Here is a 23,569-nt window from a genome sequence, read left to right as displayed (position 1 = left end):
GGATATATACCCAGTAATGGGATGGCTGGGTCAAATGGTATTTCTAGTTCTAGATCCCTGAGGAATCACCACACTGACTTCCACAATGGTTGAACTAGTTTACAGTCCCACCGACAGTGTAAAAGTGTTCATATTCACATCTTCTCCAGCACCTGTTGTTTCCTGACTTTTTAATGATCACCATTCTAACTGGTGTGAGATGGTATCTCATTGTGGTTTTGATTTGCATTTCTCTGATGGCCAGTGATGATGAGCATTTTTTCATGTGTCTTTTGGCTGCATAAATGTCTTTTTTTGAGAAGTGTCTGTTCGTATCCTTCGCCCACTTGTTGATGGGTTTGTTTTTTTCTTGTAAATTTGTTTGAGTTCTTTGTAGATTCTGGATATTAGCCCTTTGTCAGATGAGTAGATTGCAAAAATTTTCTCCCATTCTGTAGGTAGCCTGTTCACTCTGATGGTAGTTTCCTTTGCTGTGCAGAAGCTCTTTAGTTTAATTAGATCCCATTTGTCAATTTTGGCTTTTTTTGCCATTGCTTTTGGTGTTTTAGACATGAAGTCCTTGCCCATGCCTATGTCCTGAATGGTATTGCCTAGGTTTTCTTCTAGGGTGTTTATGGTTTTAGGTCTAACATTTAAGTCTTTAATCCATCTTGAATTAATTTTTGTATAAGGTGTAAGGAAGGGATCCAGATTCAGCTTTCTACATCTGGCTAGCCAGTTTTCCCAGCACCATTTATTAAATAGGGAATCCTTTCCCCATTTCTTGTTTTTGTCAGGCTTGTCAAAGATCAGATGGTTGTGGATGTGTGGCATTATTTCTGAGGGCTCTGTTCTGTTCCATTGATCTGTATCTCTGTTGTGGTACCAGTACCATGCCGTTTTGTTTACTGTAGCCTTGTAGTATAGTTTGAAGTCAGGTAGTGTGATGCCTCCAGCTTTGTTCTTTTGGCTTAGGATCGACTTGGCAATGTGGGCTCTTTTTTGGTTCCATATGAACTTTAAAGTATTTTTTTCCAGTTCTGTGAAGAAAGTCATTGGTAGCTTGATGGGGATGGCATTGAATCTATAAATTACCTTGGGCAGTATGGCCATTTTCATGATGTTGATTCTTCCTATCCATGAGCATGGAATGTTCTTCCATTTGTTTGTATCCTCTTTGATTTCATTGAGCAGTGGTTTGTAGTTCTCCTTGAAGAGGTCCTTCACATCCCTTGTAAGTTGGATTCCTAGGTATTTTATGCTGTTTGAAGCAATTGTGAATGGGAGTTCACTCATGATTTGGCTCTCTGTTTGTCTGTTACTGGTGTATGAGAATGCTTGTGATTTTTGCACATTGATTTTGTATCTTGAGACTTTGCTGAAGTTGCTTATCAGCTTAAGGTGATTTTGGGCTGAGATGATGGGGTTTTCTAGATATACAATCATGTCATCTGCAAACAGGGACAATTTGACTTTCTCTTTTCCTAATTGAATACCCTTTATTTCCTTCTCCTGCCTGATTGCCCTGGCCAGAACTTCCAACACTATGTTGAATAAGAGTGGTGAGAGAGGGCCAAGATGCCCACTTTCATCACTTTTATTCAACATAGTACTAGAAGTCCTAGCCAGAGCAAGTGGCCCAGAGAAAGAAATAAAATGCATCCAAATTGGAAAGGAAGAAGTCAAATTAACCTTGTGGTATGTAAGGCATGTTGTAACAGCTACAACCATTAAAAACATGTAACGAATTGTTTAATAAAGGGGAAAATGGAAGTAAAAATGCCTAATGAGTACAGCAGAAGACCAGAAAGGGGAGAAAAAGGAATATAGAACAGATGGGGCAAATAGAGAACAAATAGCAAGATGGAAGACGTCAGCCACGCTACATCAGTAATTACATTTAATGAAAATTGAATAAGTACTCCAAGGCAAAACAATGGTTAAAGTAGATTTCAAAAGTCCTGTATGTTGCCTTAAAAAGCTATATTTTAAATATAAGGGCACAAAAATTTGAAAGTAAAAGAATGAAAAATAATAATCCATATATACTAGTAGAAATTTTAGTGTGTTTATACTAATACCAGACAAAATAGACTTAAGGCAAGAAGATTGCTAGGGATGAAGAATATTTATCAATAAATTTCAAAAGATTAAAATCATAGAAATGAGAGGATTGCTGTTCAAAATTTTCTTCCTTTCCATAACAGTCACATCAGTAACACAGGTTGTGGGAGCAGTGGAAGGCAGTCTACTCTGATCAATTGCTTCAACTTCCACACCTTTATGGATGTTATTGCTTCTCCCAGGAGGGTTTATTTAACCATTAACCCATCAAAGAAATTTTGGATTGCCCCAGATTGTTATAATTATGAATAAAACTGCTCTGAATATTTGTGTAAAAAGGAGAAAATTGTATGTAAACATTTCTTCATGAATTATGAAAAATCATGAAATCTTCTCATAAGAGCATAAACTAAAGAAAAAATAAATAGAAGAGGATGAGACTGCATAAGAAAAGGAAACATGAGCTATCATAGCTCTAGAAAAAGTGAACTAACAATAATTCTTCATTAAAGAGATTAATTGAAATTGGAAGTTGCAAACAGGGAAGTAGAGTCAGATCAAAACTATTAAGTGATATAAAAGAGAAGAACAAGACAAGTAAGAAGGAAAGAAAATTAAATAATCAGTGAAGTGTCAGGAAAAAAGAGGAATGGATGAGCAGGCTTAGGAGAGACAATATTTGCAAAACTTGAGTCTCCAAAGAAGAAAACTAAAATTATAAAATAAAACAAATATTTAAAGATTGAACTTCCATTTTTTTAATGTTTAAATATTTTTAATTTGTTAAAATAATAATAAACTTCTTGCATGTTAACATAAGTTACAGTACTTATTTTTTTAAGTTATATTTTCCAAAACAAAAAAATACTTCAAGAAGAGGGACATTGTTTAAAATTTTTTAAATTATTAACATTTCGCAAATGTTTTTAGAGACTGGCTTAATAGAAAACAGCTGGATTTTTATATCTGCTTCTGCCTTTAATCTGTGATGATATCACACATCATGTAACCTCCAAGAAACTCCATTATATACTTGTGAGAAGATAAAAATGAAAAGGGCAGATTACATTTTACCATTATTATAAAAATAGTTGTGACCTCACAGATCCCCAAAATGGTTTCAGAGACCATCAGGGGTTTCCAAACCACACTTTGAGAAACTCTGATCTGGGTAGAAGAACTCAATAAATATATTTATCTGATGAAGCAGGGTTTTCCAAAAGTCGAGGAGCAATGTGTACCTTTTATTCCAAGTAGTACTCAATAAAAATTTGTTTAATGGAATTTTCTTGGTTAAAAGGGAGGTCACAGTGTTTGGGATTTTCATTCCTTTCAAGTCTTACTAAATTTTAACCATCATATTTTATCTGTTCACTCAATTCATTGATTCACTCCATAAACATAATCAAGCCCCTAATGCATCCTAAGCAAAATGCTGGGCAGGGAGAATACAAATAGGAAGAACCGAGGCACCACCCTCATGGAACTCCTAAGATGTTGACAAGTAAATAAATGGTTATGTTTTACTATGAAGAGTGTAAAGCTAAGAAAATCTAAAGGTATCAAGGAAACATTGAGGAAAGAATGCCTATTTCTACCTCAAGATTCAGGGAAGACTTCACAAAGTAGGTATGGAGTCTTTAAAGATGACAGAATTCACTACTAAGTAAAAGTAATATAAGGCATTCCAGGCAGTAAGCAAAGCAGGGAAAGATGCCCTAAATATGAAGTATTGCAGTACATTTGAGAAACTGCACTGTAGATCCATCCAATTGGAATTCAGGCAAGTCAAAAAAGGAGGAGAACCTGGAGATAAAGCTGTAAGGAACAAAATTGCAAAGGCCCTGTTTTCACCCTAATTGATGAGGTAGAACCTTACTAACCTGAAGAACCAACCACAGAAGGATTTTAAAGTAGGGAGTGATACACTCGGAATTGCATTTTGGAGATTATGCTACAGGTATTGAGGAGAAAGAGGAAGATTTGAAGGAAGGAAGCATTTTGAGTTCCGTAATAATCTAGGTAGTAAACTGGAAATATAAAATTAGGTACAGTGGAAATAGAACAAGAACAAATTTGTTGAAGAGTTAGGAAATAGTATTGAATAGTAGTGACCTTATAGATGTGAGGCAAATAAAAGAAAAAGAGTTGCTGTTTTATGATAGTCTCAAAAAAAGAAAATGGGGAATGGAGGCTGACTCTCTGAGATCTAGCTTGGGCAACTGCACGAATGAATGAATGAATCATCACTTGAGATTTAAAGTACAGAAATAGCTAGAAGACAATATGGGCTGGGTACATTTTTTTTTTGAGACAGGGTCTTGCTGTGCTGCCCAGGCTGGAGTGCAGTGGTGAAATCACAGCTCACTGCAGCCTTGAACTCCTAGGCTCAGTTGATCGTCCTGCCTAAGGCTCCTGAATAGCTGAGAATAAAAGCACAACCACCATGCTCAGCTAATTGAAAAAAAAAAATCATTTGTAGGGACAGGGTCTCACTAATGTTGCCTAGGCTAGTCTCAAAGTGATCTTCGCACCTTAGCCTCCCGAATTGCTGGGATTACAGGTGTGAGCCATCACACCTCATCCCAGACAATTTTACAGAAAGGAGAAAGATCTTGAACCTATTATAAATACTTTGAGAGCATACAGTGTCCTAGAAAAAAAAAATCCAGAGTGGCCAACATTAGTGTGTATCTACTGAAAGTTACTGAAAGAGATGAAGAAATCCATTACCTAGTCATGCAAAAAATATCAAGACGTTTAAAAATACAATGAAAATATCAATATAACACTTAAGATACACTGAGAAGCCTTACTCATCTGTCAGATTGACCGAGATCAAAAAATTCGTGAGGTTCGAGATGGCCGACTAGAACGCAGCGGAGTGGAAACAAAGTGGCGAGAAAATATTAGCTCTTCAAGTAGATCCGCTAGGAGACCACGTTGGGATTCACCAAGAAAGTGAGGGGACCCAGAGAACAGAGAGGAGCAAAGCCGGGAAGCCGCCCAACTGGGACGGTGGAGCTGTGGGAAGCTCCTGAAGGTGGGGAAGGGGCGAGTGAGTGAGAGGCCCCGGGGGATCCACACTTCCCACGCGGACCTTTGCCATCCTGGGCCTGGGAGAACTCCCCTCACCACCCTGGGCATCTAGACCCACAGAGAGAGCCACGTGGAGTTTTTTCAGAGGCACCCCTCAAACCCACGTGGAGCCCCACAGGCCATGGATCCCTGAGCAGCGGACCAGCTGCCAGAGCTCCCAAAGAGGCCGCAGCTGTCATGCGGAGGAGTGGTCAGACTGCCCCGCTCGCTCCTCTTCACCAGGTAAGGCTCCCCTGGGGCTTCCAGCACAGCAACCCACCCTCTTGAACACTGCAAGCAGGCACAGCAATTCCCCAGGGTACTGCCCGGACCGGCAGACGTGCGGCCTCCACCCCTGCTGCTGCTAGCCCGGGAGGCTCCAGGTTTGGACTTCCCCGCAGCAACCCTGCCCGTGCCTGAGCACTGTTATATAACTGTGGCTCTGCCTTCCTCTGGGGCAAAACTCTCAGGGAACAGACAACGCTTGGCACCTTTTGCGTGAGGGTTCCGGCCCTCCTCAGTGAAAGGTCCATGGCACAGCCACCCTGCCCCTGCCTCATCATTTCACCCGAGGCCCAGAGGCTTTCTGAAAACCCACCCGCCACAGGCCTGTGATATTCCTTGGGCTCCCACAACCTAAGTGTTCTTCCTGCCCCTGCCAGAGAGTTTGGCGGGTGACCTGGGGAGCAGCTTGTCTGCTTCCCCATGACAGCCAGCACTTGAACTCTGGGCAAGGATTTAGTCCCTTTGGGACTCATACTTGCTGTTCAGTGGAATATATGGGGGCCTGGGAACTGGGGAACTACCTACCCCATTCCGACTGTGCTGGCACCTGACCGCTTTCCCTGGGGCCTGAGATCTGGCGGAGCCAACCGGCTGACCACCACCACAACCAACACCCACTTGCAGGGGCCCAAATGTGGGCCCTACCCTCCTTTACAAGAAGAGCAACACTGCCACATGGGAGAACAGACAGACCTTAAAGCTGTCTGTATCAGTTTGAGTGATGAACTTATGCTCTGAAACCACTCTTGCCGAGAGTCGCAAAACAGATGTTCCCTGTGGCTCTCAGCCGCATTGTGCTCTGGAGTTAAGACTACAGTGTGCATCTGAACTAGGAGTCCCAAGACCTGGGGAGATGGGGTGAGGGTTGAAAAACTACCTATCTGGTGTTATGCTCACTACTTGGGTCTACACCAAACCTCAGCGACACACATTTTACCCATGTAATGAAACTGCACGTGTACATCCTGAGCCTGAAAGTTAGAAAAAAAGTTTGCTATATTGTTTTGGCAAAAGTATAGGGAACACATAGTCTCATACACAGCTGGTGGATGTACAACCTTCGTGGAGATGAATTTGACAGTTATTATCAAAATAAGGCACACACTCTTTGACACAGCAATTCCACTTTTAAGTTTCTTTTGTAGAGACACCTGCACATTTACAAAAGGTCATATACACAAGGATATTTGTTTCAGCACAGTTTGCAATGACAGAAAGTCAAGTAGGGACTAAACTATTAGTTTCATTCAATGAAGCACTACAAAAGTTTAAAATGATAAAGGAAACTATATAGTGATATAAAGTGATCTAAGATATATTTTTAGGTGAAAAAAGGAAGGCATGGAACTGTGTATATAGGTCACAGTCATTTGTATTTAAAAAAAGAAATAAAAAGACAAGAATATTGCTTACTTATGCATAAAATACCTCAAGAAGAACAGTGGGGCTTAGGGATCTGTGTGGGAGGGAATCCTCTTTCTGCATACTCGTTAGCACTGTTTGAGTTTTGAGTTCTATTAATGTATTTCCTATTAAACTATTAAACAAAAGGAATTGTGTGTGTGGGTTGCCTTTGCTTTCAGCTCCCATTCATTCCTCAACACACCGAAGCTGACTTCCCTGGCATGCCATGAAAATGCTTTTGTTAAGGTCACCAGGTTGCTATTTCCAATGGTCACTTTTCAGGTTTCATTCTACCAAACTTCTGAGTAGCATTAGACCCAGTTTACTCTTTTACCTCTTGAAATATTCTCTGTTCTTGGGTTCCATGGTAACACCCTTTCTTGGTTCTCCTCTTACATCTCTGTTCCTTCTCATTCTCTGTTGAAAACATTACAATCCTCTGACATTGGTTCCAGGTACTCTCTCCTGTCTACATTCTCTCCCTAGGTGAGCTCATCTATTTTCACTGTTTAAATATCATCTGTACACAGAGAGTCTTGCTTTTACAACAGGTTTTTTTTTTTTTCTGGAAGAAAACCAAGGTTGTGTTGTAAAAGCAGGGCTATTTGCTTTCTTCCATCTCATTAAATCTCCCCACCTCCTTGGTACTTGAGCTGCCAGAATCTAAACAGTAATCATTTTATCTTTCAACTACCCTACTCCACACACCTCCCTGACCACATTGAATCCATTAACAAGTCCCATTGTTTCTACTTCCAAAATATATCTCAACTTCATGCACTCTCTCTGTCTTCATTGCCACCATCATAGTCCAGCCAACTATTTTTTGAACTATTGCAAAACTCTTCCCGTATTTATTTCCACTTTAGTTCTTGCTACCCCACACCTTGAACACCTGTTTCCCATACAGCAGCCAGAGTACTTTCTCTCTCAAAGACTTAGATCAGATCATGTTATACCCTTGTGCAGTGGCTCCCACTTCACTTAGCAGTACACCTTAGCACAGCCTGCAGCATGTATAAACCAGACCTTCCTAACTCTTCAACCTCATTTTGTGTAGTTTTCCCCCCAGCTGATCACACTGGCCTACTTTAAGTTCCTGGAATGTGGCAATCTCTTTCCCACCTCAGGACCTTTGTATATGCTGTTCCTCCCACTTGCGACGTTCTTTTCTTGCCTTTTTTCATGTTTGATTTTTTATCTAACACATCTTAGCTCAAATCTCTCTTCCTCAAAGAGGCTTTTTCTGGCAACCATGTATAGAACAGACCTTCTCCAGACATTTGCTACTATAGCCTTTATGATATCCTGTGTAACCACTCTGTTTTTGAGTTCTTTTGAGGTTCTGTGGTGTTTTTCAGCAGGTTAAAGGTGATGACTATTTGACTATAGAAATGTTGAGAGAACAGAGAATAATGTGTGCTTTGTTATCAGCAAGGGATAAGTGAGTGTACATCATTTGTAAACTATATGTTCAGTAAAAGAGACAAGAACAAACTCAGAAGGGACTAATGATTATTATCCTGGCCCAAGGGAATTGGCAGATGGGGGAATAATATCCTTTGAGAGAAACAGGCATCCATTTACCATCTTGCAATCCCCAAAGATACCTAATTACCTCCAGCAGCAACATTCATTACAGTTTAAATATGGCATATTGCTTTAGATTTTGAGCACAGTTAGGACTGTAAGAGGTTTTTAGAGTGTGTCCAGTGTATCTTTCCTTTTTCTAAAAAGCTCATTAAGAACTGGAGAGGTTAAATGATCTGCCCAAGGTCATCCCACTACTGAATGGACTTGCTGAGATTTAGAATTCATATAGCTTGCCTTCTGCTCTGGGGGATTTCCACTATGCCCTATTAATAATCAAGCTTTGAATTCCTAAAGACAAAGGAGCCTGAGAACTGTATGGATCCAATGAAGCCTTTAAAAAATATTTTTTTCCTAGCACTGTCTGAAATAGGAGCACATCAGATTTTTTTTTGTCTATGGTTTTTAACATGCAGGCTTTTCATTTTCTTTCTGGTTAAAACAACCTTTACAAATACAAGGAAAGTGACCATTTAAAAATGAGAAAATAGAGATCATTAAAAATGATAAAAATTATCCATATAATTTCCCCTCATGCCCTGGATTATAGCATTTTGGTGTCATATTTGATCTTATTAAAAATGGCTCAAAACAAGAGAATTGTCTTTAATCTTCAGTCTGTGATCCTGCTACCAAGTAGAGTTAAGCGTGGACATAAGTTTCTTATCTCCATAAGTTTCTCTGGAAGATAGGATAAGATAGGACAACAAAGTAGGTATACATTTTGGGCTTAAATGCTTTTTAATTTTTTATTTGTTTTAAGACATCTTCAATGAGACTTCAAATGCTTTCATTGGAATGTATGAAGTAGGTGGAAAATCAATTAAAAATACCTCTAGTTCTCTGAATATATTAATCTTGCTTTCAGTTATTTGCCTCATTTGATTTCAGCCCCATGAAACAGATGTGTGGGTGGGGTGCTATCGTTTTTTTTCTTTTGTTGTTGCTGTTATTTTTTTCCCTAAGCACAAACACATTTTCTTTGCCTAGGATCCAAGTTAGAAGCTTGTAGGGGAGGGGCCCGCTGACATGTGATGCTGAAGTGTGTGTAGGTGCTGTCCCAGGTGGTTAGCAATGAATTAGAATTTCAAAGAAGGAAGGGATGACAAAAAATAATTCCCACTCTCTTTCAGGAAGTTGAAGACACCAACATGTTTTAAAAATATACTCCCTAGCGAGTATATTAAAATCAGATTGCTTCCCCAATACACTTTGGAACCAACAAAGAGGAAAATAATGACTTGAGGTGCCTTAGTGTGAAGTCACTGGAAATATCAGGCCTTCCCTCCTCACATCATTACATTGAAATCTTCAAACACTGAATTTAAGATAAATGCTCTGCTCTCTTTGTGGTCAAACAGAACTTTTTTTGAGTGTAAACTTTGTAATCAGATAGATCTGATTGTGAACTGTCTATTTTTGGGCAAGTTATTTATCTACATGAGCCCCACTTTTCTCTCACAGTCTTATGAGGAAAATTAAGTGAAACAGTTAGGCAAATAGTTTTGTACAGGTTCTTGGGTTCAACAAATATTTCCTGCTTTATTTCTGGCAGGTGAGAGGGAGGAAGGGAAAGAGGAGGTCGGGAAGAGGTTTTGAGGGTAGGTTATGAACTAGGATTGGAGAATAGTTATGTTACCAGGAGAAGGTTAAGTCAGATTTTAATGACAAAAATTCCTTAATTATATCAAATGATATTTTTTCACTGTGATTTTATACAGTTTCTATTGTTAAAATTTTAAATATCAAGGTGTAATAATTAAATACATGGTTTGTGATAGTAGTAAATGTGAACAATAGCTCTGGTATTTAAAAAACTGCAAGTCCCCCCTTGAGACCTAGTAGACTCTAAACATCAGACAGCATCATCCTGTGTAGTCAAATACTTGTACTTTTCAATGACCTTGGAGCCTTTAGTGGTTTTTTTTCCCCTCCACCTTCTCCTACACCCCCTGATGTGCCTCTTTGCTTAATCAGGAATCAAGCTGAACTTTTCTGCCACCCACTGCTTCTCAATGTATATAGATGGCTTTCTTTGAATTGTGCCCAAAATAACATCTGATCTGAAAGCAACATTGGGAAATTAAATCATCTATGAAAAGAAGAGTGAAAAATAAAAGCCAAGTCAAGCCCCTTGAAAGTTCAGGTTCAGCCCTAGAAAATATAAGAGAGGTGATTAGGGCGAATCTATTTCTGGAAATTCCATTGCTCCAGCACAATGTGTTGAACAGTGGGGGGATTCTTTTGTGTCTAATGCACACTCAGAGAGCGCTTCAACACTGTATCAGCCTTTTAACCTGCTGGAGAGCAAAGCTGGTCTCAGCTGCCTTACACCAACGTTAATTCATCACTTGAGAGTTTTCCCTAGCGTAATATACTATAGCACCTACTCTGATTTTTTTTTTAAGGTCTGCTGGGTCTTTGGCAGAGAAGCATTTAGAATTCGAAGTAATACATCTAAACTGATTCTGAAGTTTATTTCTTATAGTTTGGTTTATTTCTCTCTCTCACTAATTTAATGAATGTACTTTTCCTTTAGGGATATTTCCCTGAATCAGGACATTCATATGCATGTTTTCCACACTATAATGAGACTTTTTCTTAGGCCTACTGTGAGAGAAATAGGAGAAATCCTGACAGAACATCCAGCCCATGACTACTAATGCAAACATAAGCAGTAATGTTGATGGGAGCTGCTGCTGCTGCTGCTCCTGAAATTACGACCTCCTTCTCCCCACTGCAACTCATGCCTTAAACCCAGTATTGACAGCTAGTTATGAAGCTGCACCACAAGTCTCTGAGGGGGGAAAAACCCCTAATCTTATGTTCCTCAGGGCTTCTGGATTTGTGTGTACTCTATTCTTTTCTATTTTTCCTATTTGCCCTTGGTTTAATTCCACAAGGGATGAGGATTCCATCAGATTCATCATAGTCAGACTCCAGCTCCTAATAAGTTCATCTGAACTTTTTTTGTATAGCTATACTAAAGAGTATATTAAGAAAATAAACTCTAGTAACTATCAGCTCAACTTAACAGAAAACAACAACCAAAAAAAATCCTTTCATTTGGAATTATCTGGTGATTTCCAGGTGAAAGATTTCATTTTGCCTTGGACCATCAGAATAATTGCCTTATTTCTCCACTCTGCTTTGCTAGTGCCCTAGATGTTACTCTGAGCTTTGAAACCTTGTCTGGTTTCTTATTCCAGTGATTTGTGCTTCAAATGTTTCCTCCTCCTACCTTATTCTATTACTTGTAACCAAGGAAACTGAAAAATACTAAAACTTTCTGGTAAATGCACTTTCTGTCATTGTCTTTTTCACTGCTGGCTGTTGTTTTTTCCCTCCCTCTTCTCTGGATTTTACAGGGAACCACAGTCCTTTGAAAGGAGAAATGACTGGTTCAGAATGAGGATGAGTGAATAGACTCTGGCAGCCCATGAAGTTGCCCTGGAATTATGTTGCAAAGAAGCACTATTTTTCAGTCTGTTTTATACCTTAGTTGGAGTAGAGTCGTGGCAGATAAATAGTCACAATATGTCAGCTGAACTTGGGTGACATCTCTGAAAGCAATGGAAAAATATCATGGCTGGTTTTCCCTAAGTCTTTCGGGCATGTGCCATCAAACATAGTAGCCACTAGACATTTGTGGATATTTAAATTAAAAATGATTGAAATTAAATGAATTAAAAATTCATTTCCTCAGTTGCACTGGCTACATATTTAGTATGCAATAGCCACATGTGGCCAGGGGCTACTGCACTGGACAGCACTGATATAGAACATTTCCGCTGTGGCAGAAAGTCCTATGGACAGTTCTACTGCAGTCATCAGTTTACCTAAGTTCTTTTCCAGCCAGAAATATGAGCTTCCCACATCGCTCCCTCTGCAAATCCTGATGCTTGGCTCACTCTCACCTCCACCATACACTGCAAGACTGCTGCACACTGCATTTTCTAGTTTTAAAATTTCTTGAACGGCAATTGTAAAGTTTAGAATACAATGATATGTAGTCAGTATTCATGATTTATATGTTAACTCTAGAATTTTAACTATATTAAGAGCTTCTTGTGGACAAGAATCATATTTTTCAGTTTTATAGCTTTTTAGTGCCCTGCTCAACTCAAGGATCATCTTGTTACATTTTCAAAGCTTACTCCAGAACAAAGCTCAAGGATTTTGCATGTCTTCTTCTAGACTGTGCCCTCTTATAAAATAAAATTCATAATTTATTTATTGTAGTATCCACAATGCCTGGAACATGGTAGGTTCTCAATAAACCTTAAAAAGGGGAGGGAGAATAATTTTATTTGATTTTTACAACAGTGCAAAATAGGTATTTATCTTCATTTTTACAAATTCGGAAATTGAGTTTCAGGAAAGTTCAATAATATTCATTTATTTATTTACTTAGTAGAGATGAAGTCTTGCTCTGTTCCTCAGGCTGGAGTGTAGTGGCACGATCCAAGCTCACTGCAACCTCCAATTCCTGGACTCAGGAGATCCTCCTGCCTCGGGGTCCCAAGTAGCTGGGACTACAGGTGTGTGCCTCCACACTCGGTTAAGTTTTACTTTTTTTGTAGAGATGAGGTCTTGCTATGTTGCCCAGGCTGGTCTTGAACTTCTGACCTCAAGCAATTCTCCCACCTCAGCCTCTCAAAGTGCTGGAATTATAGTTGTGATCCACAATGCCTGGCCCAAGTTTAATAATTTAATGATGCACATAGCTTATAAGAATTGGATGTTTTGCACCTTTCTCTCCACTTGGTGTCTCATCCTCTTCTCCAGCAGGATAACCTGGATTTTTTCCATGGCAGCTCAAACATCTTTGAGGGAAGAAGAGGTCTGAGATGTACCAAAATGCCACTTTCTCATCGTTCTGTTGCTCAAAGCAATAGACAATCCAGCACAGATTCAAGGAGTGATGGTATAAGTTTTGCCTTTGCCTGCAGGAATAGCATGGGAAAACAGAGGAGGGAGAGATTTCTGGGGGACATCTTTGGAGACTAGCTACCACATGGAGTCATTATCTCTACAGGACATGAGTTTCCTGGTACTATGGTTTCTTTTGTAGTAATTCTCCTGTTACCAGTGGAGGGTGTCCAGGTTCTTGGTGTCTTGAACAAAACACGTGAACAAAGCAAGGAAAGAATGAAGCAAAGAAAGCAGAGATTTATTGAAAACGAACGTACACTCCATAGGGTGGGAGCAGGTCCAAGCACAGGAGCTCAAGAGCCTGGTTATAGAATTTTCTGAGGTTTAAGGTCCCTCTAGAGGTTTCCCATTGGTTACTTGGTGTACACCCTATGTAAATGAAGTAGTGTCCTGCAATCAGTCTGAGTGGTTGTGGAAAGTGGCCGATCACAGGCTGAAGTGAAGTTACAAAGTTATACCCTATGCAAATGTCTGATTGTGGAAAGTGACCAATCAGAGGCTGAAGTGAAGTTACAAAGTTATACTCCCATGCAAATAAAGACTTGGCCTGCATGACCAGACTGATTGGTTGTGGGAAGGGACTGATCAGAGGTACTTTCGATTTTTCATCTGCCACAAAGGAAAGGTGGGAGGGGGGGGCATGCAAAGGGAGTAGCCTCTGGTCTTTTTGTTACTTGGGCATGGAAGGTTGGGATTTTCCTTTAGATTTAGTTCTAGGAAGTCAGCATGAATTGGCCTTGGGCTCCCTGCCTTCAGATCCTATTCTCCTGCCTCACTCCCACCTCAAAGCATCCTTCTGTGAGATTTGAAAGCTTTCAACGCAAAGCTGTAAGCTGCTGGAACATTCCCATGAAAAAAAAAAGTTACCTGGGTTTGATTTTTAGAAATAAGTAGATCTCTGAAAAACCTGGGATGATCTCTTATTCCAGCAAGAGGGAACTATGGTCGTCAGAGGTTATGCAAGGAACTGATGCTCTTATCTTTCATGGGGATGCTTATATTTCCCAATCAGAGGCCTTTTGAATAAGTGCTCCAATGCTGGGGTTCTGATAGCTAGAATTCTTGCCTGTAAGGTAAAGTCCTTACAGTGAAGCCGAGACACTTGCATCTTCCTTCCAAAGTGAAAACAAGCAAGTGCAGGCAGACAGGAAAGACATTTCCCCCCGAAAGATTCTTTTGGCTCCCTTCCACACCCCACTCAGTAACTTCAGACTTTTACAATCAAATAATGTCTTTGTAATACATGAGCATCCTTTATAGTGAGCTGGGCTTTTATAGTTGTGTGAATTACTCATGTTGGAAATAAGAAATACACTTTAAAGAAAATCTTCTGAATTTACTGGGGTAATATTCTAAGCAATTCCTTTGAAAGAGAAATGTAACATGGAGGCTTGTGGATGTTTTTCTCCTTGTTGCTGTCAGAGAAGAATGCTGCTTTAGGGCCCCAAAAGGCGCAGTCAACATGGAAAAATGGAAGACAATAGAAGTTTGAATTCAGTTTAGCTTCTGTCAGCTGAATTGTATTTTGGGGAGCAATTAATTATTCAACACAATGGGTGTTTTTAACAGCCCTCCCCCTCTCCACCCCACCCATGTGAGTGTGTGTGTGTGTGTGTGTGTTTCTATCTCAAGTTTCCCTGGTAAAAAAGAAAATTACAAAAGCAGCTGAGCAAAGAATACTTTCAGGAAACCCAAAGTGAAGCTAAAGTAACTGAACCAGGCTCAGTTTAAAGTCTGGCTGTATCAATTCCTCAAAGATGTAGTGAGCACAGCTGTCTTTTCTGCAAGCTCCCTTGATCCTGTACTCCACTGTAGCTAGAAAGATGTTATGGCCTTGACCAGAATAACAGAGATCTGAAAAAAGACAGCCCCAAGTGGACAAGCCTTGGTTCTGAATTATTCATCATTCTGAGAACAAGTGAGTCCTCTCAACCTCCAACTAAAGGACTGGGATTTAGATAGCAGTGTTCTGTATAGCCCTGCACTGATGTAATTCACTTTGTAGCAGAATTTAGAAATTACTGGAGGTCTCAAAATGATTTGGTTAAACCTCTGTTCTGTTTACTATTGTTTAGCAGTCTACCACAAACTTAGTGATATAAAATAACAACAATTTCATTATGCTCTCAAATTCTCTGGGTTGGCAATCTAGTAAGGGCATGGTGGAAACAGATTTCTTTGCTTCGTGATGTCTGGACATTCAGCTGGGAAAACTCAAATGGCTGGGAGCTGGACAATCGACTTCCAAAGATGGCTTCTTCCCTTGCACGTCTGGATGTTGGTGCTGGCTTCTGGCTGGAACCTTGGCTATGCAGCTCAACTTGAGCATCTGTGTGCAGATTTTCCATGGAGCAGAGCTTGCCTTCCTGCTAAGCATGGAGGCCTTGGGGTAGCTGGACTTTTTATAGGCTGGCTGAGCTTTAAATGTGAGTGTTTTGCTGAACAAGGCAGAAACCATGTCATCTTTTATGACCTATCCTCAGAAGTCACAGAGTGTCACTGCTGCCATCTGTTATTCATCAAAGCAGTCATAGGTCACCGAGATTTGAGAGGAAGGAACATAGGCACCACCTTTTAATGAGTTCGTGGTAAGGTTACAATGTGGAAAAGCATGAGAAATGGGAGATATTATTGTGGCCAGTTTCAAAAATGCAATTGTCTATGTTTCTGTTTACTTAGAGCAGGGCTTAGGAACCAGTGTTACAACTTGCCTGGAGAGTCATATCCACCCACCAGTTACTCAGATTTATACTCTGTACAAGATAGTGGATGAACGAACTCATGTCTCATGGATGTGGAAGATTATATGTATCTTCCTCTCATAACAGAGGCACAGGAACACAAGCCATTGAATCTGGGGTGGCTTTTTACACACCTAAGCCTGCATAATATATGCCATAAAATCAATATACCTTGTTCAACTTAATTTTCATGTATCCAGCAAATAACCAGTAAAATATGTAATTTTAAAACAATATTAAATATTGACACACACGTGCATGTATGAGTGTATGTTTGTGTAGAAAAATCTAGAAATAAATTTAACAAAAGACATGCAACACCTTTATGGAGAAAAATATAAAAATTTGTTGAAATATATTATAGAGGACTTCTTAATGAAAAGATACATTTTCAAAGATTAGGGTTTCAGTATAGTCAACATGTTTGCTTTCCTCAAATTGGTCGATATATTCAATGTGTTCCAGTCAAAATCCCAACAGTGCTTTTTGTTGGTTTGGTTTTGTTGCAATTTTGTTTTGGTAATCTAATTTCCCTTTGCTTAAGTTAGTCAAGAAGTTTTTCTGTTAGTTGTCACCAAAGAACCCTAACTCACAAAACGGTTTAATTTATAGTTTATTCTCTCTTTCCTCAACCCTATCCTGTTGATGGGATAGCATTTTGATACAGGCACACAAATAGCATAAGAGAAGTAAACAAATGTGACTTTTCGCCATTCTACCAGATAAGGAGTGCTCACGGGTTTAAACCAGGGCTTCAATGGCTCTATCTCAGTTTTATCAGTATCTCTAAGGTTGCTACCAATGTAATTCAAGTACTCCAAAATGACTTTTTTTCCACTACACAATTATTCATCACTTATTCATTTTTATTCCCCAATTAATGATTTAGTGCCAACTGTGAGAGAGGTGCTATGCTAGGTGCTGGAGATAAAAGGGGGTAACAACATCAGCTACAACAACAATAAAAATGTGATTTCTGCCCCCATGGAATTAACATTCTAGGAAGGGAGACAAATATAAATAATTCAATAATCAGAAGATAATTTTATTTCATTTTTAAATTGACGAATAAAAATTGTATATATTTATTGTGCACAGAAAGTTGTTTTAAAATATGTATACATTCTGGACTGGCTAAATTGATCTAATTAACCTACATATTACCTCACATACTTATCTTTTTTTGTAGTGAGAATACTTAAAATCTACTTTCTTAGCAATTTTAAAGAATATAATACACTTTGGCCATCATCTTGGACTACAGCTCTCTTGAACTTATTTCTAAGTGAAATTTTGTGTTCTTTATCAACATCTTCCCAATCTCACTCCCTATCCCATAGTAGTAAAATAATTCCAGATTGTGGTAACTGCTACAATGGAGATAACACGAACGCTTTTTATCTAACTAGATGCAACCACATGGCTAAAATTTTCAAAGTAAGCATTTGTACATTCTTAGAAGAATGTCAAGTTACCTGGCAAGCACTTATCTTTCAACAGGATTCACAATATTTAGAATCAGACTATTTTATATTGGTTTCTCTTAGCGCAACAGAATTTTGTCTTCACTCATCTATCATATTTCCTACCTTCCCCTTATTAACATAACTAATTTTTTCTGTTAAATGACAAGTAAGAAAGTATGCGAGCCTGAAGTGCTGTGAAGATAACTCAATCTTTGGGAGTAGATTAGATTTAGAGGGAGTAATTAAAAAACATAAATTTAATGATTTTATTGGAAAATGGAATAAAAATTTAAAAGTATCTATTGTAACTAGTAAATAAATACCATTGTTAGCTTCAGTAAAAATTTAAAGTATTTTGATACAATTTTCTTTGCAACTAACTGCTCACTGTATAGCCCATATGACTCTTACATCATTCTCCATCTCTTTCCACTGTGAACTTCAGACAGATTGAACTTTTTATTTCTTCTATAATGTAAAGAATACATTCTTATCTTTTTCTTCCTTGAATGTCCTATTCTTTTGTTGTAATTTAGGAATGGATTCTCACAGAGAATCCATCCACCTTCCAAATCTTGTGAGAATTTCTCTTGTGGCCATTGCTAACCTAGAACCATATACCGAAGGGAATTCTAAATCTAGCTCCATGGAGATGAAACTGTGCCAAAACCACCACACGTGTTTTCAGTACACTTAGTACTATTAGGTATTCTACCAAACACTGTGTACACACACTAATAATTTAGAGAATTAATTTGCTAGTAATTTTCTAGTAACATGAATTACCTAGGCCAGAGTTTGTTTCCTTCAGCCAGTGGCTGAATTCCCTGCATAATTAAATTGTCTCAAAGGAGCCAGTGGCTGAGGTTGTAGCAACATCCAAAAGGTTTGTAAGTGGTAAGTAAGTGTATAAGCCTTCTAGAGATCACTTGAAGTATTTAAGATAGCTGACTAGTAGTCCCCCAGCTGTGTTCCTTCCTTGGACCATTGAAGACTTCCCCTTTTAAGTCAACCAATATTTACTGAATAGTTCCCTATCTATTCCAGGCCCTGTGCTGAGGGTGGTGGGGACAAGGGTGTCACAGATTAGGTTCCCTGGGAAGCAAACTCTGAGATAGATATTAGCGTGTAAGAGGTATATTGGAGGGTGCTCATGGGATTAGCACCTGTGGAAGGGAAGGTAAAGAAGCTGGACAGGGTAGATGGAGAGGTTAAACTGTGATGCAGTTTCAATAGAAGCCTCAGGCAACCATATGAGGAGTTTAGAAGAATGAAGAATGACCTTTCAGAGCTGTTCTGCATTGGGGCAAGAAGGGCTGGCCCTTTATACATCTGCATCAATATTGGCCCCTCCTAGGAGGGAATACAACCTTGGACAAAGTGACTTTTTTCAGTTTTCAGCTTTTTGCAGTCCCCAAAGCCGCTGGTAGCAGAGGGCTCTCCTCCAGCAGCTCTCCCAGAAACTACAGTACTAAGTTTCTTATTCTTTTTTTCCCTCAAATTCTGCCAAGTCCCAGGATAAGTCCTTTATTCTTAAAGGGAGATCTGGGGAGCATATCACAGCATCCACCACAAATGGTGGCCAGAAAATTAAGTGTCTAGTAGAGATGATGAGTAAAAATCTAATTCCAATGTTGTGTGATAAGGACTACAATAAGAGTGAGTGTCTCACAGCAGGGGAATTTAATGTAGTTTAGAGAGGAGAAAGGAGTATCAGATAAATTCTGAAAGATTACTGGGAATTAGAGAGACAAATGTGAATGAAGAGGGGAGATTGGAAAGCTAGGAGGTTAGAAAGTAGGTAATGCTTAGGGAACAACTTCCAAACCGGATTCTTAGAGTATGGTTAGATATTCTAAAAGAAGTAAGGTATAAGCTGAGATATGAGGAATAAGCACAGCTAGTCAGGTGAAAGGAGTGTGTATGTGTTTGGGGTGAGTAGGAGAGTGGGGTATTATAGACGAGAGAGCTTACGAGAAGGTTTGAAACGAGGAAGTGAGGGAGGGAGAAAGAGGGAGGGAGGGGAAGAGAGAAAAAGAGTTGAGTAATTGAAGGAGGCTCCAGTTTGGCTGGAGAGTGGACTTTGACCATGGAGGTTCTTGTGTGCTATGTAAACAAGTTTAAACTTTATCTCGGGTGCAGTGGGAAAGGTCTGAAAGATTATAAAAAGAAGAATGACATAATCATTTTTGCTATCATTTATCTCAGGATACCTTACATTATTATTTATTCTCTTAAGGTTTATGTATGGCACCACTTAGGTACAACTGAATCTGAAATAATTTCATTTTCACATCTTGTCACATAACTACCATGTTGTATCAGTCAGGTCTTGACATAGAATAAGAAATGTATTTTGGGGTTAGACCTTAAGTAATTGTGGGAGCTGGTGGGACAGGCTATGCAGGCTGTTGTTTCGCATCTGATCTTTATCTGTATGTTGCTATGGTTCAGCTAGACCTATTATCAGGAAGAAAGGCTGGACGTGAATGACAGCAAGGACAAATGGGAACTCATAAAGATGAACTAGAAGCCATGACTGTTTCTCACCGCCTCCAATTTTGATGATGTGGGTGACTGTAGGAGAAGTTGACACTCTTCACTGTGGAGCTGCACATGCATCTGGCCCAGCTCCTGGGGAAGCTAAAGGAGGAGATACAGTGGGAGCTGGAGGAGCTGCAGATCTACGCACTTCTCCACGCCAGCCAAATGGGGCAGAGGTCAGTGATGATGTGTGTGGGCTGCCACAGCGCCTGCTGCTCTGCACTTACCTTCAAAGGGCAATGGCTGCTGCTTCAATCCCACCTTCCAAATCTCAGAGAATTTCTCTTGTGGCCAGTGCTAGCTTAGAACCATACACAGGAGGGAATTCTGGGAGGCATAATTCTAGTTCCACTGAGTTGAAACTGTGCCAAAACCACCAAATGTTTTCAGTACACTTAGAACTATCAGGTATTCTACTAAACACTGTGTACACATGCAAACGTTATATATATAAATTGTAAACTATAGACATATATGTATATACATGTATATACATATATACACATATATATATAGTTTAATTATTTCAACATATACTGAAGGAATATAAACCTCATTTTACAGATAGGAAAAGAGATAGACTGAATGACTTGCTTTAGTAAGAAGGAAAATTGGCATTTACATTTATTGGTCTAATTCCCAACCTATAATTTCACTCACTATGAAAAGTAGCCTTCTCTGCCAAGTATTATAGAAAGGTAGACAGATGATATATATTAAAAACACCACTTTTGTCAACATAGCATATTTTGATACATCTAGCCCTAAAATGAAAGGAGATAATGCACATTGATGCTTGCTAATGACTTTTGATGCTTGATACTATGATCTCTCTTTGGCACTCTCACAGTCGTCTGGCAGCTCATCCATCACTGCTGTCAAAGGGGAACTGTGGCTTTAACTGGCTTCCTAATTTTCTGAGGCTTACCGAACATTTTAACCACGCATATTCAGATCTGGGATATACATATCTATTATCAGCAACCATACCCTGAAGTCCTCTAATGACTGCATCTTAAAATGTGAGGCCTCTCCTGATTTAACACCTGTGAACACCTTATTACCACTGGGAGAGATCATTACTGTGATGGGGAATCTTGGAGATCTGGAATCTGGGGAAAGAGGAGAGGTACTCCATCCTAAGCTTTTTCACTTCAGTTTGCTTCTGTCACTTCCAGCTGCCAGTTTCTGCATCTCTTTGCCTCCTTCTTCAAGCCAGGCAGACCTCTGCCTGAGTGCATAGAAGAACTCAAATAGCAGGGAATTAATTCCACTAGGAGCAACCCTCAGCCAGTGGGTGGTGAGAGGTTGTATAAAATACTCCAGTTCACCCTCAGCTGGGATAAATCTGGGGCATGTGATTTTATGATTTCACATGATTTTCCAGAATTTTCTTGTGGGCTTAAACTCCAGTCACTCACCATGTTAACTTGATAAAATAAATACTGTTTACTGACTGCCTTTTCTTCCCTGACCTCCTTTCATGCTCCTATACAGGCATTTCCTACACTTTCCAAATAAACTATTTGTACTTGAATCTTTGACGCCTGCTTCTGTGGAAACCCAAACTAAGATAAGAGAGAAGGATATGGAACGGAGATGAAAAATGCGGAACACGGGATAATAGAGGGAAAGAACTAGAGAGAGAAACTGGAGAGAAAAAGGGAACTGGGTTGGAGGGAGAAGCTCCTGGGATTCTGAGGGACAAGGAAAAGGTTGTTTCTCTAACCTGAAAATAAAACTGCTTGGTGAGCCCCTTACATAGACCTGCACATAAATCATATCTGTGATGGAATCAAATCACCACTGTAGGGACTCAGGGTCAAAAGATATACTCATCCATTAGAATCATTGAGGGCCTCCAGTCCATTTTATAGCAAAGCTTAAATGGCACAAGAGACCTTTCATAATAAAAGTTCAATTTCATAAATATACTACGTATATATTCATCCTGAGTCTGACTTTTTCTTTTTTCCCTCTTCCGTTTGCATATTGAGAGAGAATCAGGAATTTTTCTGACTTTATGACCCATCTTTTTCCTTTTAGATTTTGAAGTAGTCAAAATCTGGGCTACATTTATGATAACCAGTGCTTGTAATATGACTTGACATTTTCCAAAGTGTAATAAAAATTCATGCCAAATGCACTGACAACCAATTTCACATTGAGTTTTTTATTGAGTAGCTCAGGAAATAATTACTAAACGTCTGAAGTATAATTTAGTGAATAAACCTTTAGTTGTATACAGTAACTTCCCCTGCCAGAGGACTCCCCCGGAGTTGTATCTGGGTTTTCTTTTGCTTCTCCTTCTCTGACAGTGGACCCCCTAATGGTTTCCTCACCTGCCACTATTTTCTTTTGGTTTGCTTGTTCTCTCATATCCTTACTGGGTTGGAGTCACGCACAGTCCCCATACAAACTGTAGAACTACCTACTCTCACATTCCTGTTGTTTACCATCATGAATTAATCAAAGGAACACAAACTTAACTGTTCATGTAATAAATATAAACTAAGATCAACCACCAGTCCACCTCCCCAAACACAACCAGCATTTTCTTAGCTAATGAGTTCTTCTAAACAGCTAGGGTACAATCAGTTTTAAAGTTGCACTAAATTAGCATTGAATAGACACTAAGATATAGTTTTGGTCCAGCTGTCATGATGATTTCCTTTACTTTGCAGTATCAGTGATGACTCTGGTAGGTGCAGCTGAAAATGCAATATGAATAGACTCTAGGCCACAGTTTCTACCATCATGATTTCTGTACTATCTGTACTCAAATGTACTTAAGTGTTTTTAATGAGTCACTTTTAAAACTCAAGATAGTCTAACAAGAAAATTAAAATCACTACCACAAATAGAAAGTTTCATTTTTCTAATTTATACTAAAATGGATGCAAAATTATTAAAAGCTAATTTTGTTACTGAATCACCTAAATACAAGCCACACTTTGGGAAATACTGCTATGTGAAAGTATTTCCGGTGATTCCATTTTTACTATGAAGCAATGCTTACAGAATTTGTGATATCACACTGAATATCTATGTCTAACTCCCTCTAAAGAAAAGATTTTCTTCATACAAAGCATGTATTCTGACCACAGTGCAATAAAAATAGAAATCAATAACTGAAGGAAGACTGGAAAGCATACAAAGATGCAGAAATTAAACAACACATTCTTGAGAAAAACCAATGTATCAGGAAAGAAAACAAAAGGGAAATTAGAAAGTACCTGAGACAAATGAAAAAGAAAACGCAAAATATAATTATTTATGGGATGCAGGAAAAGTAGTACTAAGAGGGACGTTCAGGGCAATAAATGCCTATATTAAAAAAAAGAGAAGGAGAGAAAGATCTCAAATAAACAACCTAAGTCCAAAGTTATTGAAAAGAAGGAAAGAGGAAAGGTTAGAACAGAAATAAAATAGAAATAGAAAAATAGAAAAACAATAGGAAAACAAAAGATTGGACTGAGGGTT

This window comes from Hylobates moloch, unplaced genomic scaffold (genome assembly GCF_009828535.3).
Source record: "Hylobates moloch isolate HMO894 unplaced genomic scaffold, HMol_V3 SCAFFOLD_22, whole genome shotgun sequence".
Taxonomy (NCBI): Eukaryota; Metazoa; Chordata; class Mammalia; order Primates; family Hylobatidae; genus Hylobates; species Hylobates moloch.
The sequence above is the reverse complement of the archived record's forward strand: the minus strand, read 5'-3'. Positions refer to the sequence as shown.